We start from the raw sequence: 16,794 nt of genomic DNA on the forward strand, positions 1-16,794 counted from the left end.
TCAAAAAAAAACCGTGTGTCGCAATGAAGGCGTAGCTGTCGCTCAGATCTAACGGTACCAAATCAACTGTTTGTATTCGAATACTTCCTTTTATTTGCTTACGCCATATCTACCAAAGCGGCGTGGGCGTCATGCTATTATGACACCTTGCTCAGTGTTTTAGTCAGCCCATTGGCTTGTAGTCCTTTCTGTTGCGACGACACGCTTTATCTTACCACGTTAGCAATAGTATGCCAACTAACAGCAGAACGCGCCGTGTGGCTCGGTCGTGTCGTGTTTACATGCATCTATTGTAGCTTTCAATGACGTGCCTTCGGGACCGACGCCCCATGCCTGGGGCTACCGATGCTTAGTCGAACAGTACAGAATGGAAGTAATATTAGCACAGCAGCAATGTAATTACCGGGACGAAGAGTCTCAAGATGCAATCGAAAATGTATACTAAGGGCAAAGTGATTTATCGAACTGAAAGGGCCTGACCAAGTATGATACCAAGAGCAGGTTGCCCCTGTTCGCCCAAGAACAATCGGATGTCGTGATGCCAACAGCGAATAGATGGGGTTGAGTGGGGATGACGATTTTGCATTCTACAGAATGAAGAATAGCATCGGCTCAAAGACGAGTGTTCGGTCTTTGTCGTTCTGAATAGAAATGATGACAAAGTGTTAGAGAAGCTGCAATAAAAACGGACCACGGGATACTGAGCCGTTCATCTCCGTTTTTTTTTTTTACTGTCGTTGTTATTATTGGTAGTAGCGTTAATGATGGTTGCGGTAAACAGCGATTCAGGAGGAGCTTCTGCTGCAATGGACGCGCAAAGCTGTTCGAGAAAAGGTAACAAAAAAATGAAAAGAAAAGCTTAGTCCAAATACAGGCGAATTATCTGGACCAGCTGGAAAATATTTTTTCACTCTTGGCAACATTGCGCGCCTCAAAACGCTTTTTAAAAAACGTACGCTACTACGTCGAACTTTAATACATTTCAATAAAATTCTGCTTGGTGCTATATGAGTACGGTAAACAACTAAATTTGTAATACAAACAGCCGCGTTCTCTCTAGCAGAATATTCTAGGACGTTAGGAAAATAACTGAACTTAGTTGCTATTTCGGTGTTGCATTTTCAACTTGAAAAATAAAAAAAAAAAAAAGTTATAGTATTGCTCCTTGAAATTCGTAACTAAGCGTAGAACTGCGGGAATACCTTAATCGCTTTCCTTATATTCCATGTTCTTCGTTGGTATCGCCGTTAGGCACTTACTGACAGACGAAATGAACAGAGTTTCTGTCTATGTTCGAGGTCCAAGTTCGAACAGAGTTCGAACTTGGACCACAGCGTGTCCCTCCCTAAGATTAGCAGACGAGTACGTTGCCCGTTAAGCTGTCACGGGCACCACTTATGCCGCTCTGGGCCACGAGTGATATAATAGCTGGCAAAGTAAAAGATTCCACTATAATGTTGCCTAACGTCGAAGCGTGGGCGAAGCTGATGATAGTCGTAGAGTTGAAGATAATTCTGTACGTCACTATTGGGGCTTTTTGGATACGACTCTATCGGCAATGAAGTCATGCTCGGCCAACACGCCTACAATGATCACTAATTAGCCAAAGAAGGAAAAAATAAGAAAAGATGCCTGCAGCACCCGACGTAACAATGAGATGATAAGACCTCAACGGAAAGTGCTCAGATGTATTCGTCATATAGAAGGTTTTGTGTACATATAGACATATAAAGTCTCAGTTATTGTTTACGTATTAACCGAACAAGGACAAAGATTTTATCGGTCCAAATTTGTCGGCCCGAAAGGTCATTCGGCTTGAGCCATTTTTCAAATCGACTATTTTGACCGTTCTAGGTGGCAGCTATGTACCACTCCTGCGTAAGTAGGTGAAAATATATAAAACATACAAAAAAAAAAGAGCATTGTCAAAAACAAAATTATTCAAATATCAATAAAAAAATGTAGGACTCGTGCGATAGATGTATTTCACAGTATCGAACAAGGGACGATGATTTGTCTCACATGTTGATGCGTACAGCTGGCGCATATCTGTAAATAGTGGTCACGGCTGTCCGTCATTTATTTGTATCTTATCTGTTATTATTATGTGTCATTTATCTGTATTTTACTGTCGGGCGCCATTGATTTGGCCGAATTAAAATCACCGAAATATCTCACTGAACTGCGCCGTCGAACGGTGGAGGTTTAGGTAGCGTCCATTTTCCGAAAACGTAAAGTATCATTGGGAGCCATGTTTATTCTTTCAATGGCCGGGATCGTGAGACATATAACTGAATTGAGCATTCGTAGCTCGGGGACGTGGTAAAGGAAATACTGTTGTTGTGTAATCAAGTTTTTAGTGTTGATTACTTGGCCAATGTAATTTTAACAGATCGATTTACTTATACAGATGTGGAAAAACGGATCCCTCTAAGTAGCGCATGACGCAACCCGTGCTAAGTCGTTCTGACGAGTTACTGCCAAACAAATAGGTCCACTAAAATATGGCAACTTTTAAACAAGGCGCGCAATTCAAAATCAAGTAAATATTTTTGTGAAAAATTATTTATCCACTATTCATGTACGTATATACTGGCTAAAGGATATCGACAGCAACACGACTGGCGTGCATTGGAACTCGATCTTAATTTTGACCGTTTTTACAATCATTCTCATTTGGCGCAAAACCGTTAATTGCGGTACATGCGTCACCAACTAGAAAGAACCTATTGCAGGCGCATTTATATACTATAATCCGGCTGATTCATCCAGCTTTAAGGTGTTGCCCTATTCTACTCATCGAATGCCCATACGTGCCTTACTGCCCATCGCCCTCATAGCAAATGCACTCAGACTAGATGCTGTCTGCCATACTAAGCAATTGGTGAGGATCTTTGTTAGGACACAATTAATAGGATGCGCAATCATTAGTCTGACGATAAAAAGCCTGTCGTGATCTATAGAGCTGGATTCGTTGAACTGAATGTCGGCGTCCAGCTGACGCCTGTCAAATTATACGAAGGCGTCACGTTATCACTCGGCTTGAACATGTCCACTGAGATCGTATGGAGCGCGTCACAGCCGTCCACGTATGCCGCAGGTTCGTAATTTAAAATTGACATGAAAATGCCTCCTTAGATATATACGGCTTTCCTAAATGAGTGCCGGGCAACGGCCGTCACAAATGCTGGCAGCAGATGCGTCAATGTCCCGTTCAAATCTCGTACTGCAATTGTACTCGCGGGCTTTTTTAGTTATCTTAATTATTACACGTGGCTGGAAAATAAGACGAAAGCACGAAAGAAATACAACTCACCTAGTAATTGGATGACGGGCTGCGCTGAAAACTAAAAAGGTTGCCAATTGAAATCCTTCTTTGTCTGCTCAAAGGCTGTACGGGACGTCTTTCGTAGAGCAGATTCTACCGTTAGATGCTCCATGCTGTCGCTCGAAGGACATGTTATGCTGTGAAAAGAAAACATTCGTCTATGGTCGGTTTGAACGAGTTTTCGCAAAGAGAAAACCGACTTGAATTTTCTTTCTAAATGTTTTCTGAAATGGCGCAAAAGGTTATTCTTCTCTCAAAATGAAAAAAAACAAACCATCGGGAAGTGTGACATTTTTTTTTCGAAAAAAAGATATTTTTGTTCTAAGTCTAGCTGCTATACCTCATTGTCAGCAGCAATTTATACCTTCAGTACCTTAACTTTTTCCAGGTTCAGGTTAATAGCGTGGTGGCTCAATTTTTTTAGTTATCGAATTATCCTTCAGGGTGCTGCACGCGTCTGGCGACGGGGAAAGCCATTAGAACCGGCGTCTTTCGTAAGTTGTTTGACGTTAATTATGGTCGTATAGATCTTTCAACAATTTTACTGTTTTAATCATGCACCATTTCATAGAAGGTATCAGTCGTCTACGCTGTTGCAAAATAGCTCTACACTAGGAATAATTTTTATTAAAATAGGCCTTGCGGACACCATTTGAAAATTGCTTCCCCACGTTTCCGTATCGTTTTTCGGTGATATTCTGCAGGTACCTTCGATATCAGAGGGAGCCAATGCTGAGAAACAGAAAATAAGCAGTATAACATGTTTCTGGTGAAGTTTTGTCATTTCGGCCTACATTATATATAAGTATTAGAAACAGAGACAAAGACGACGCTTATAAGGGCAGTCGCTTCAGAAACCGGCAACAAACACCTTTACCTTTCGCCGTTTATTTTCTGTCGCTCGTCTAAGTATGTGATCCGAAATTAGTATTCTCTTGCTTGGCAACTTGATAAACCTGTGAAGAGGTTTACCTTAGAAAAATGTACCGCGAAAAGCCTTTTCAGTTCATTTTGATGAGAAGCGACTGCCAGTGTAACGTGCATATTGTCAGTCTGGCTTACATATAGAAAAAAGAAAATGGTTTGAACAAGCTGAACGTAATCAACATTCACTTAAAGTTATGTTTATTGCGCGCAACTCTGCAAAAACCAGTTTGTGACTAACAACTGGGCTAGCGTAACCCTAACTAAATATGTACGACGAGGTTATAATTTTAGTGATGTAGAAGCCAGTATAGCCTTTGAGCTTTCACTACATATGCCAGCATTGAAGCTTTATAAGATGGTATTACCTTTATATCGTACAAAACGCAAACGACACGACAACAAGATACGTCCGTCGTCTGAGAAATATTGTCGACAGAGAACTTATAGATTGAAACAATTAAAGAAAACATAACTCCAATTAGCCTACTAAATCCGCGGTATTTATTGCTAAAGACAGCAACCATCAACAGGATATGAGATTCTCGGCAAGTTAGCTGGACGCTAGATTTTACATATATTAAAAAGGATGAATTTTATAAACTGATTTAACTACCGGATCGAAATTTAGACCTACTGAGTTGTTACGCTGATTATTTGGATCGCTTTTTACATAAAACATAAGGACAAAATCAAATAGCTTCTATATGATAAACACCAGCCACGAAGCTTCGAAAGACGATCTACGAGCGATTACTCGATGGTAAGCTCCGGCTTCGCTTCAAATATACGACGCCGTGGCAGGTTCTTTGAGGTGGTAAACACTGCGCAAGACGTAATATCGGTATCCCTACTGCAGGTGGTCTATGTTCGCAATCTAGTACCATCATTGTAACACAAAGCAAACAGCATAGAGGATACAAGCGAATCAATCTATTCAAGCGCATATCGAAATTAATCGATTCGTTTCTACATAGCTTGTAGCAATTCGAGCTTTTTTTCATCGCACAAATTAGGCTGGGCTTGTACATATTTTCCAGGGTACGCGTAAGCCGTTTTGCATTGATGTATATCAGTTATTTTCTTCCTATCGCAGCCCTCGATGTATTCAAGGCTATGACAGAAACGAGTAACCCATTTAGAAGTTATCTAGGATAGCAACGGATTCTGCACTGCGCCTCCTGGTGTAATTCGTACGGTTCTTGGCGATCCAGCTTGTTCCTATCAGCGCAACATAAACATCGCTCATCTCGACGAGCCAAGGCTCATTAGATGCCTCTCAAAAAATTTCCTTCATTGATAATTATAAGCACAGATATCGCTCAATGGGGGAAAAAAACACAATATATTGTCAGCCTTTAACATAGGCTCAACTGGTGCGTGTCGATGTTTTGGATGAGTAAAAAAATTAGCACACTGATAGGATAATTTTACTTTTTATGTTTGAGAAAGCTGAGAGAAGTCAAGAGGTGAAGAGGCGTCGTCACATAACTGCGACAGGAGCCCGGGCCAAGCATATCGTGAACACTGTCCAAGATCCACAAGGGTAGCGTAGGTAGAGACGAGGAAATGGCCGAGGTCAGTCTTACAGATCAAAAGATTCACACGACAAGGTCCACTCGAGCGTCTGCAGCGAAAGCTGCTAGCACGACGCCAACCTCTAAATATTAATCCTTCTACTTGCGACATACAATCGCGACGCAATTCAACGGTCGGCTTTGGAACACATTGACCTGCCCCTGTGAATAACGCGAAGCAGCGCGACGGTTCTGTCTCCCTGCTTTTCCCTGTATAAGATCGATGGCACAGTACCTCGTTCATAGATGAATGAGTGATACATAAAGAACCCAGAGTAAGTGCTTTTTTATCCCAATTTCTTCGCTGTAAATAGATAGCCCGGTAAAGAGGAACTCGGTGCGTAAAAACAAGCTCATATACGAGAAACTTAAGGAAGAACTGTTGACTACAGTAATATCTAGGTTTCGAGTTTTACGTCCGGTATCGCCGTTAAGAATTCCGTCATACGGTTAGCTCCCAGCATGCAGCGAGCTCTGCCTATGCCCGGGTTCGAATCCACAGCGCGCCCCTAGATAAAGCGCACAGACAAGTTCGTTACCCACTACTAAGCTGTCGTAGAGGCACAGTCTGCGGGACGGCAGCCCACTTTGCTTAACCAGTCGTATGCACTTCGTTCTATCTCATCCACATACGCAGTGAGGTTGATTTTTCGGGATACACGTATCCCGCCCTTCGTGTATCTCTCTGACATTAAACCTCGCATTTTTCTCTCGCTATGTACATAGCGAAAATATCTAGAAAAGTATTATAGTTTCATCACATACGAACTAAGGAACGTGCTGCGTTCGCATGTGTTAGCCTGTACGCGTGATTAAGGAACACAAATTACATTATTGATTTGCCTTTACGATTTGGAGTTGGATAACCAGCAAGGTCACAAAAAAGGCTTGCAAATGAGGTATTTTTTTTTGAATATATACACTTTTCGAGTACATATGTTTCGTCACCAGGGTTCCCTCTGAGGATTCCCTGCTGCTCAATATAGAGCTTAGAAGTAAAGAAGGGCTCTGTTGTTATTCAAAAGGTAGATAATCCCATCCTGCGAAAGCTAAGTCATTGAAACGATGTCACTAAGTTAACGCCTCACGCGCGCTTTGTCTATTTGTTTAAGTGCGTAAAGTTACCGTTGTGCATATAGATTACCTATTAAAATATATCGTACAGATCACATTAGCAGCTTTCACGATCTGAACTTTATGGGACGGAAAATTTAAGTTTCTCCTAGTGCAAATCGGCAGATTTTTACTATAGTCGTTCTAACGAAAATAGGGTGCACTAAGCTTTTTCAACAATTATCGATTTGCGATTCATTAATTACTCGCTGGTACAGCATCGGAAATGTAGAAAGGGTCTACAGTTGTGCTCTGAGCTCTGCGGCTCGACCCATCTCTGTATAATCAAAAGATCGTTTCGTCGGATGTTGTTGCGTTGATGGGCTAATTCTAGTTCCACTGAGGCTAAGTAAATCCGATAGAAAAGTTCCATGTTTTTGTGAACCTTTCAATTTATTGTAGTTATACGGACACAAAATCTTAAAGTGTTGTTACGTAACTGTTTGTATTAATTTACAGGGGTAATATCAGTTGCCTCAGATCACTCTTTTCAAGTATCTGTCATACAATAAAACAATGATCCTTAATCGTATTTTACTCTATTGACATGTGTACAATTAAGGCCGATGCTGTAGGATATGAAGCATGATATTAGCTCTAATGATGATTTCGGAGTTCGTCTACGATCCTCATAAGCTTATTCACCAGAACCTAAACACAGACAAAATACAGAGCGCTTCTAACTTTAGATACTAATACATACCAAAATTTTATCTATTGTATTTGTTAATTTTTTTTCACTTGTACACGGAATATAATGGGACCGGATCCTTGAATCCGTTTATGTCAACAATTCGACTAGAGTCTTTCTTAAATGTTTCCCATCATCAAAACTACAAATAACCCCTTATATAAAATATATTCCCCAATGAATTTGTGACAATGTTTGATCATGTTACGGATGTATGATATTAGTTTATAGATTAGCTACAATGAATCGATGCCTTTATGTTACTCTCATTTATTATAGATAACTGTTTCTGATGATATACGATGGGTTTGTTGTTTATAAAAGTTTGGCTATGTCTGACCATGCGGTATGGTTAAGGGTCGACTGTATGTATGAATGAACCTGTCTCCTACGCTCTGAATGAATATTTTCGCAGAAAAGATGCTATTTGTAGGAGTAATACTATAGTCTGATATCCTTGACACAGGGCTTGCCATACTATGCGCTAAGAGGTGATAGGTAAATTTACGAAAGAAAAACATCTAGTTTGTTACACTGAGTAAAGCATACTTCCAGTCCAAAAGGGCTATCAATAAGCTGAAAGCTGCAAGATTTATTTAGATGATCCAACATGGCGTATTTTTCGAACATTCTGTTAAAATATAATGGATAATTAAACACATTAGTACTTGAACATTGAAAGGGAACGAAGACATTAGATGTAGAAGGTTGCATTTGAAAAATCATTCTCCTATGCAGCCTTCATGAGACCTTGTCATTAGAAATGGTACGAAGTAATTCCTTTTTTATGGTACACACAGCCGCTGCCCACAAGCCATCAGATATCGCTAAATGTAGTTAATACGAGGTTGTAGAATAGAAAAAAATCATATGAAATAACGATTGGTAGAATAGTTTATTTTACGGCGTAAGATATTTATTGCTAAGGCTTTGTCAGAGTTCTGTATGCAAATGCCAGATTAGCTGATGCGCAGGGTTCGTACAGGAAAACAATTTACCAACCCGTCATGGTCTTGTCAATGTCGAAATATGTGGACAACATAAAACAATTTTGTCGTATATAACATAAAAAAAAACATCGAATTCTCCGGAATTAAGACCTACGATTAGGAAATTGCTCCAACTATCGTATTTCCTTACCGTATTTTTCATCTGAGCTGGAGTTTTTTTTAATTATATTAGTTTTTTTAGTGATTGATACTAATTCGTCATTGGGATCATTGTGAAATAGAAACTTGGGAACTTGACATGCGTACCCTAATGGTGCCTATCGAATGTATGGTATTAGATTCATGATAGCGATTGAACTTTATATCGCTCTTATGTTTTGCTTGAAATAGTTTTCCATAATGCCACGGTTATTGCTTCGAAGAATATTCCTTGGTAAAGTATATCATGCCAAAACGGTTGTCTCTGGCCTAAATCTCCATTAGGATTTCAAGCCGCCGATTATGATCGAGCGTTTGGTGAGTTGAAGTACGAGTGAACAGCATCTAAGTTAACAAGTGCTAGGTTGGAATCACCTCGAAGTACCAATAACTTGTTGAAGGCCAATTATTTGACCAGCGGCAAAAATAAATCAGTTTGGATAGGTAACAGATGCCGAGTGTAATGGTAGTTTCAATGCTCAAGATGTACCTGATTGGTAAGACTTAGCTTTGTAGTCAACTTAAAGGTTGAGCCATAGTTGAAGCTTGAACCATTGTCACCATGGTTTATAGATCCGCTACACGAAAGATACATCTTTTAGTCACTAGCTAGAGAGCCGAAACACGTAAAATTAATGATAGCCCTACATTCGAATCACTGACCTCAAAATTATTACGTTACAATTACATTCTGTATCAAACTCGTCAGCGATAATAGTTTTCCTAACATGGATCCTCAAGAGTCCACTGGGTTGTTTCCTGCAAGCCTCTCTTTCGTTTAATAACGTATCCCTAGCTGAAACAGACGGAAGCCTCATTATTTCGAAAAGCTGCCTCATGTCCAAAAACACATGACTCTTCTCCGAATACTCTATTATGAAGCAGTAAAAGTTGCTCGAAGACAATAGAATATAAGGCATCCTCGACTCGCCAGCTAGCAATACATGCAGTTTCTATTTTTATACGGAAGGTTTCATTTCCGGCACTAGCAGTTTAACATCATAATAAGTGCCGCACGCTGGACAACAAAACAAGGGCCGATTCAATAAAAAAAAAAAAAAAAAAAAAGCTTGCATTATTATTCTCATAATCCCTTTATTTCGAGCTCTGGAAAACCACAAATATACAATCAAGGGGCCAGCATGATCCGTTTCCTTCGTGGGAGAATCCACAGTCACAGTTTTGCAAATATCCAAGACTCAAGTGTGAGAAAACAAGATAAGTTTCCGCGTACTCGAAACGTCAATTGAATAATGATGTACATATTTACGGTGATCTACATGCAATGTATATGTCATGCCTAAAGTAGGTCAACTCCCGGCTGCGAAAAATTTCCTACTAAAAAATCTATTATTTATTATCTTGACTAAATTATTTATGTACCTAGTGTGTGGTACATATTCTACAGCACGGTGTATTCGTCGACGTATATTGATTGATCGATAAGTAAATTCTATTTACAGCAACCAAATACTATATCTGTGATCTAGGCTGTAACTCGACATTTTCTTATTGATGAAAATGAGAATTTTCGGTCAAACAGGCCAAGCATATAGACGGAGAAAGAACAACTGATCCTTTCGATAGGCAAAAATAGAAAAGTGGCTTCAGTCGTTTGCCGGACTAGACGGGCTTAGCTGCAGGAAGTGCGGCATTAATACATAGCTGTATTTGTGAAGTCGGTAGGCGTACTAAAGCCGAACTCTAGCACGGCTCTAACCTTGCTGTTTTCGTTTATTCAGTGAAGTAGCTAAATACGGTCTGGTATTAAACGGATGGATACATCACTACAACATAATTATATCCGAATATCTCTCGCAGGCTTCAGTTGTAAAGGGGTCGTACAATTTACTAGCTGAAATACCATCAATCGCTAGTGTTTTTCCAATGTAAATGGCTGAATACGTGATGTTAATAAGGTATTGTTTATCAGTGTACTGCTTTTGTATATCGATTAGTGGCGATTAAGGAAAACCGCATGAACACCAAATAATTACTCTATTTAAACCTTTTTCGCGTGCCTAATTAAGCTCGAACCGTTAAAATTGTTCGACTATAACGCCCCTCGAAAGATCTCTGCTCGGCTCCATATTTCAATCTAATTTGCGGGAAACGTAAAAGAATGTAAGCTTTAAAAAGGAGCATCATTCTAAGTTTGAACGACGACTTTGTCTTTTTTTTTTTTTTTTTTCCCCCATTGATAATATCACGGTATGCCATAGAAAAATTAGTGTTTTCACAGTTATGTTGCATATTCAACACACTGATTTATCCTAAGCGGCAAGAATCCGTCTGACACTTTTGAGTAAATGCTTCTACTTCAACTTTATAAATAATACCACTATCTACCTTTATATTATCAGACACACGAAGTTAGTTCGTGCCTCATATCTGCTGACTCGATATATCAGACACGAACTAGCGGTCGGTATTGTCTAAATAAACATCTAGCTTTACTGGCATTTATAGCGTATGTTGTCGTATCCTTAATTTAACATGTTGCATTGGTAGGACAACTATTTTTGTAGGTTTTCGAGAACTCCCTACCTATCAACGTCGTGCATCCATCCACTCTCGTGAACCTTTAATTACAGTAGGCATACATTCGAAAATTTAGTGAGACATTACGATAGCTAGTGTTGATAAAATCGAGATCATCACACTTGTGACATGTTGAAACGATCGAAAGCGATGCGTTCTACCTCGCATAACTTTCGAACCGGCGCTTGCACTGAATGTTTGTAAACTACCAGCTCGACATGGAAAAATGCTTCGTCACTTTTACGCGCGGATAAGATAGAAGACTTTGAAAGGGGTCACGCTTACGAGCTGCCGGTACTATCGTATGGTACTAAAGCTGATTTTATTCAGGTATTTTTTGTGGCAGTTTTACTGTTAAAATCACATATTGCATTGGCATGAAGCGTTCCGGATCAGAAAGGTTAAGAACTGTTATATGAGTATGACGCATCCGCTAAGAGAGTGCTTCAACTAGTCGTCGTATACTAGTAAATCCTTTTTTTTTTTTTTCGATAAATAACATCTCAGCTAAAAACCACTTTCCCGGCTCACATTTGAAACGCCCGCATAACCGAAAGATAAACGATTTCCTCACGCAAATCACGCGATTTGAGCATAGATCCATCATTCGTCAAAAGCCGTGAGGCACGAGGCTTACGGAACAAATCCGTCGACCAGTAATTTTTGCGCGTACAAGGCCTTCCAGTAGAAACGCTGTTGAGTTATTTTCCAAACGTACCAAGGAAGTACGAAAATTACTCGAACTTGTTTCAACTTCTGATCATAAATTAATATATAGTGTAATGTGTTGTATCCCCAATTAGTAAAACGCAGTCTAACTGAAAGGTACAGGTTCATCTTTATCGCATGAGGTAAAGTGATACGAGCATAATGCAATCATTTCTACTAGAGAGAGTCTGTTAACTTAGAGTTTTCGAACAGTTAGAGTATGGTTAGGGTGCTCTCCACTCACAGTAGACGGAAATATGTGCTCACTTGTCCAAGGCACTTGTTTATTTAGTTTGTTTTTTTTTTTTTTTTTTTTTACTTATATAACTTTATTAGCCAATGGTGTAAGTTAAGTGCCTGGAGTCAAATCGATTCTTTAATAAAGTCATATATACACATATTATAGTCAGGCGTCTTATTTAGACCACGCGCACGGATCAGCTTACCGTATAGTCGAAAGGCTCTGCGCGCAAGAACGCCTTGGTCCATTTGTGTATCAAGAAAGTACTATTCAGCTTCGTTTCCTTTATCTGATATAATTATAGTTTTCTGGGAACAAAAAAAAAACAGTCAGTTGGGCGCCTACTCGAATTTCGCAAAGCACGCTTAGACTGGTAGGTTTGTATTGATTTAAGTAACTGGTGGCTCGGAAAAGCCAACTCTGGCGAACAGACCCGCTTGAAAACCACGTTACGCATAGATCTGGAAATGTTACGCATGTCTATCAAGCAAACCGTACCTTAAAAGAACGCTGAACATGCCCATGTATTTATTAATCAGACTAATTAATGAACAAATGTAATGCAAATATACAAACAATAATTTAGAGATAAATTCAATCTTAGAAAATTTAGAGATAAATCTCATTTACCCGGTTTTAGCTTGATGGCAAACGATGACCAAAGAAAGTCTATCGTATTTCCGAAGCGTGTATGTGATATGAAATTGAAACTATTGTCACTAAGATTATGATCGGATGCTCCGATCATAATCTTTCAACTCTGAAGGTTTTCAGCGAATTTTAACAGCCATGACGCTCTAATCTGAAATCGTGAGTTTCGCGGGCGCTAGGGTCGATTTTCGGTTACCTCCTATGAGGTGTGGAAGCATACAGAGAATCGGTAAACTTGTTTCACTACTCAAAATGATAACGCTGCTTCAACTACTTCAAACATTATATATGTAACTAATGAATAAATCTAGAAGGTTAATGTTTTTAGGCACATTTAAAGTGTGTTCTTTCTACATTCTATGTAATAGCTTTTTCCATGTTGTGGCTAATATTTACCATATATTCGCTAACTACGTTTCACAAACACAGGACCTATTCAAGTTAATTAAATACTTTTCGTAGAAATTTAGCAGTTATGTCCGCTGGAGAACAAGACGTCGGACCCGTCACAGTTCTACGAAGGATGATGCTTGGTGCAGATGCCCTATGTGACTGTTTTATACAGATGAATTTTGATGCGCGTAAAAATAACGATTCGTGTACGCCAACGAAAAAGAAAATTATTAAAAATTACAGTGCACTTATGCAAATGTCTGAACCATTATTCTATTCGATACGTACTCAAAATTTGAAGTGCTTCTAAAAACATATTCTAATGTCGCTGTTTGGGACCATACTTTTAAATAACTTGCCGCATGGACGCCACTGACGTATCGTTAGAAAGTTGAATTCAGTTTGGTCCAACGGTTATGTACATTCGTTGAAATCTTCAAGGCCGATGTAATCAGGCAGGTCTGATCCTTTATCCATTCATTCACTGAAAATGGATAATTAAATGTTTCGTTCGTCCATGGTCGCCCCTGAACGCTCTATACGTATTAATCTTCAGCGACACCAGTTAAAGTCGAAAACTTCTTTTTGCATAGAGTCATATCTCAGCCGAACTGCCGCTCACAGCTTTTATCTGATTGTTGCTTACGAAAATCCTACTAGGGACATAAGAGACTGGACGACGGTTTTTGAAAGATAGCGAAATGAAGAATATAGGCTACAACTCTACCTAAATTGAGTCGTAAAAATAATACGTCTTTTTATTCTCACAGGTTGTCTCGTTGGCGAAACTTCAAGCAGCAACTCCTTGTTGCCTTCAACCAGAGGCTTGGCCGTCCAGTCATAAAGTTGACGGTATTAAAGCCCTTGGAGAAGCACAGGACCGCACAGAGGGGTCCTGGCTATAGCAACATTTAACTCGATGTCGCTTTAGCAAAACGGAAAACTCTGACAGACTTCAAACGCAGCTTCTTAAACGCTTGAAAAATCAATTTTATGAATGGATCGCTTCTAAGAATACTCTTTTTCATTTACCGAGAAACCTGTATGCTATCTGAAAGGCAGTAGAAAACTATGGAAGTCCAAAGAAATAATTTTAGCAGAGGAGGCCGGTTTGTTTTGTCCGAGAGGTAGCAGCTAAAAAGTGAGCTGAATAAAGAGATTTATTTTCTGACCGGCTTCAACAATATAGACTTATCTGCTGTTACACCTGATAGCCGCCTTCCATCGAACTAATCTGCTGGCATTCATTTGCTACTACGTTTAAAGACGCTCAACTATCGTTTCGGTACTCAGATCATATGAGGTTAAGAAGATTTGTATCTCTCTCTCTCTCTCTCTCTCGTTTACAATGCGTCTAGAATGATGTGTCGGTACCACCTCTTTAGGTTCTAAAAACAAAAACACAAAGCCTCTTCCCGTAGGCCGTATTGGGAAGTTTGCTTCCGGCAATGTACTGTGTGATGAACTTACGGTAAATGAGTTTCGATCATTTACAAATGTGACGTCTTGTGCTTGACAAACGAGTATACGAAGATCTAAGCAATGGAAAGCCATTTTTTTTTACAAACAACAATCGAGTGTTACTACTTGTGTAATCATGTTCATGATCTGCCTTTGCTTGTCGCTAACATTAAGCCAACAATATTTATAGGCATGACACTTGCAAATCTATCAAGATTACGAACACGATTTTCAAAAGTTTGGCCTATCAGGCACGTGCCTCGACATTCTGTAAAGCACAAACAGAGTGTAGAAAAAGAATGTTCCCCAAAAAAACAAACAGGCGATGATATATTGGAAGCTTTCAGAATAGTTCGAACATACGCTAGTCCGTGTGCTACAACTAAATTGGGTGGACAGGTCATTAGGATCTCGTATGACGTAGCGTAATCCGTTTTCGTTTAAAATATATGGTATTAACATGTGCAAGTCTTAATCAAAATTAATTATCGCAGCAAAATGAATATTTATCTAGGTTTGGCCATTTTTCGGCCACGGCACTTTTTAGCCACGGCCAAGAATTCCAATTTCGAGGATCGTCCAATAGCCAGGTAACAACCGGCTCCAGTATGAAGCTTAAGCAGTTTGCAAGTCAGCTGGTATACCTCAACTCTGCTATTATAACTTTTAAGTTTATGCTCATAAAGTTTTTAATACCACAGCGATGTTAGTACATATCCTAAATTTATTGAAAAAGCCAAAAAGAGAACCTTCTTTAGAAAACAAATTGTAACATTTGTATAAAAAATCTGGAAATAGTTTTTTTTAATCAATTTTTCGTCTCTTCTACTATTGCCCTTTTATATTGACCTTTACCGATTATTCAGGACATATACAATCACCAGGAGTCGCACAGGCCGAATCTATAATAATCTTGGTATCGGTTCGTTTCGTGCGACGTTGTTGAACGATAGCTGATCTTTGTTCATGTTGCGAGAACGTATTTCCTGTTTCCTCTATGATGAAGTCGTGGTTTTCTTCCAGAATGCTTTCCTCCAATACCGCAAACGGGAGCAGGTTATGTCAAAAGAGAAAAATCTCGCTTATTTACGGTAGCCTATAAAATGTCATTGCTTTTATATTACCACAACACTAACTGGTATATATTTGAGATGGTTGAAAAAGCATTGGACTTTTTGTATTTTATAACAATATTGGTAAATTGAATGTATACCGTTTTTTTTTTTGATAACATCATAATTTTATCACTATACAACTTCTGCGGTCGAATCGGTCTTTGCATCCTTCTATTTAAACTAAATTGACTCTTATGGAGACCGAAACAGATGATCAATAGTCAGATAGTGCAAGATGCAGGCAATATGATGGATCCATGAAAAATGGCATTCGAAGTTCTTTCTGTAGAGTCTTTGTTGACAAGTTAACAATGTGTGTGTGATCTGGCATTGTCATGGTGCTAGGCGAGGCCTCTTCTGCTCACTCGTACCGGTCGATTTTTTTCAATGGCCTGTTGTAGCCCTACTTGGTTGCCGGTAGAGTTCCAAATGAGTCGTTCTGAGCAAGCAGCAGCAGCAACTAATAATGTATGATTCTTTTCCAATCCCGTTAAATACGTAACGTCGCAGCCACTGGCGTCAGTCTGTATTTTGTCACAGAGTGCAGAGCTGTGCCTTGCTTTGGCGACAATCTAATTGGCACATTATTGCCGTATGTGACCCACCTTCGACCGTTTCAGTGGTAGCTCAGTTGGTTCGTATCTCTCTAGAGTTCCGAGGACGGAAATACGATTGAGTAAATCATTTTGCGTCAATTCGTGTGGTACCCGTACGTCAAGCTTCTTATTGCGGTCGATTTTCTTTGAATGCTTTAAGGCTGTTTCGATTTTTTGGCGACGCCATGTGTTTACTCATGTGTTGAGTCTTTGCAATATTTTCATTAATTTTTCGTATAACGAGTCGGCCACTGCTTCTCTTAGATAAAGATTTTTAGGCGCTATATTAGGGACTATTTTGGACTGC

At 39.4% G+C, this 16,794-nt stretch overlaps 2 protein-coding genes across 6 annotated transcripts in view; one reads left to right on the forward strand and one right to left on the reverse strand.

The window, feature by feature from the left end:
- LOC111243197 (uncharacterized) overlaps positions 1 to 16,794 on the reverse strand; it is a 144,160-nt gene that overhangs the window by 59,717 nt on the left and 67,649 nt on the right. The window contains exon 2 of the mRNA XM_086977492.1: positions 3,317 to 3,465. The gene's annotated coding sequence lies outside the window, so the exon portion shown is untranslated. The remainder of the gene's footprint in view (positions 1 to 3,316; positions 3,466 to 16,794) is intronic.
- TkR99D (Tachykinin-like receptor at 99D) overlaps positions 1 to 16,794 on the forward strand; it is a 63,261-nt gene that overhangs the window by 2,679 nt on the left and 43,788 nt on the right. For 2 of the 5 annotated variants that reach the window (XM_022817782.2, XM_086977485.1), the window contains exon 1: positions 16,405 to 16,525. The exons of 2 other annotated variants lie outside the window; for them this stretch is intronic. The gene's annotated coding sequence lies outside the window, so the exon portion shown is untranslated. Of the gene's footprint in view, positions 1 to 16,404; positions 16,601 to 16,794 lie in introns of those variants that run through there. One more of the 5 variants, XM_086977483.1, reaches the window with a different exon arrangement.

The sequence above is a fragment of the Varroa destructor genome, unplaced genomic scaffold (assembly GCF_002443255.2).
Source record: "Varroa destructor unplaced genomic scaffold, Vdes_3.0 BEIS01000001.1, whole genome shotgun sequence".
NCBI classification, from domain to species: Eukaryota; Metazoa; Arthropoda; class Arachnida; order Mesostigmata; family Varroidae; genus Varroa; species Varroa destructor.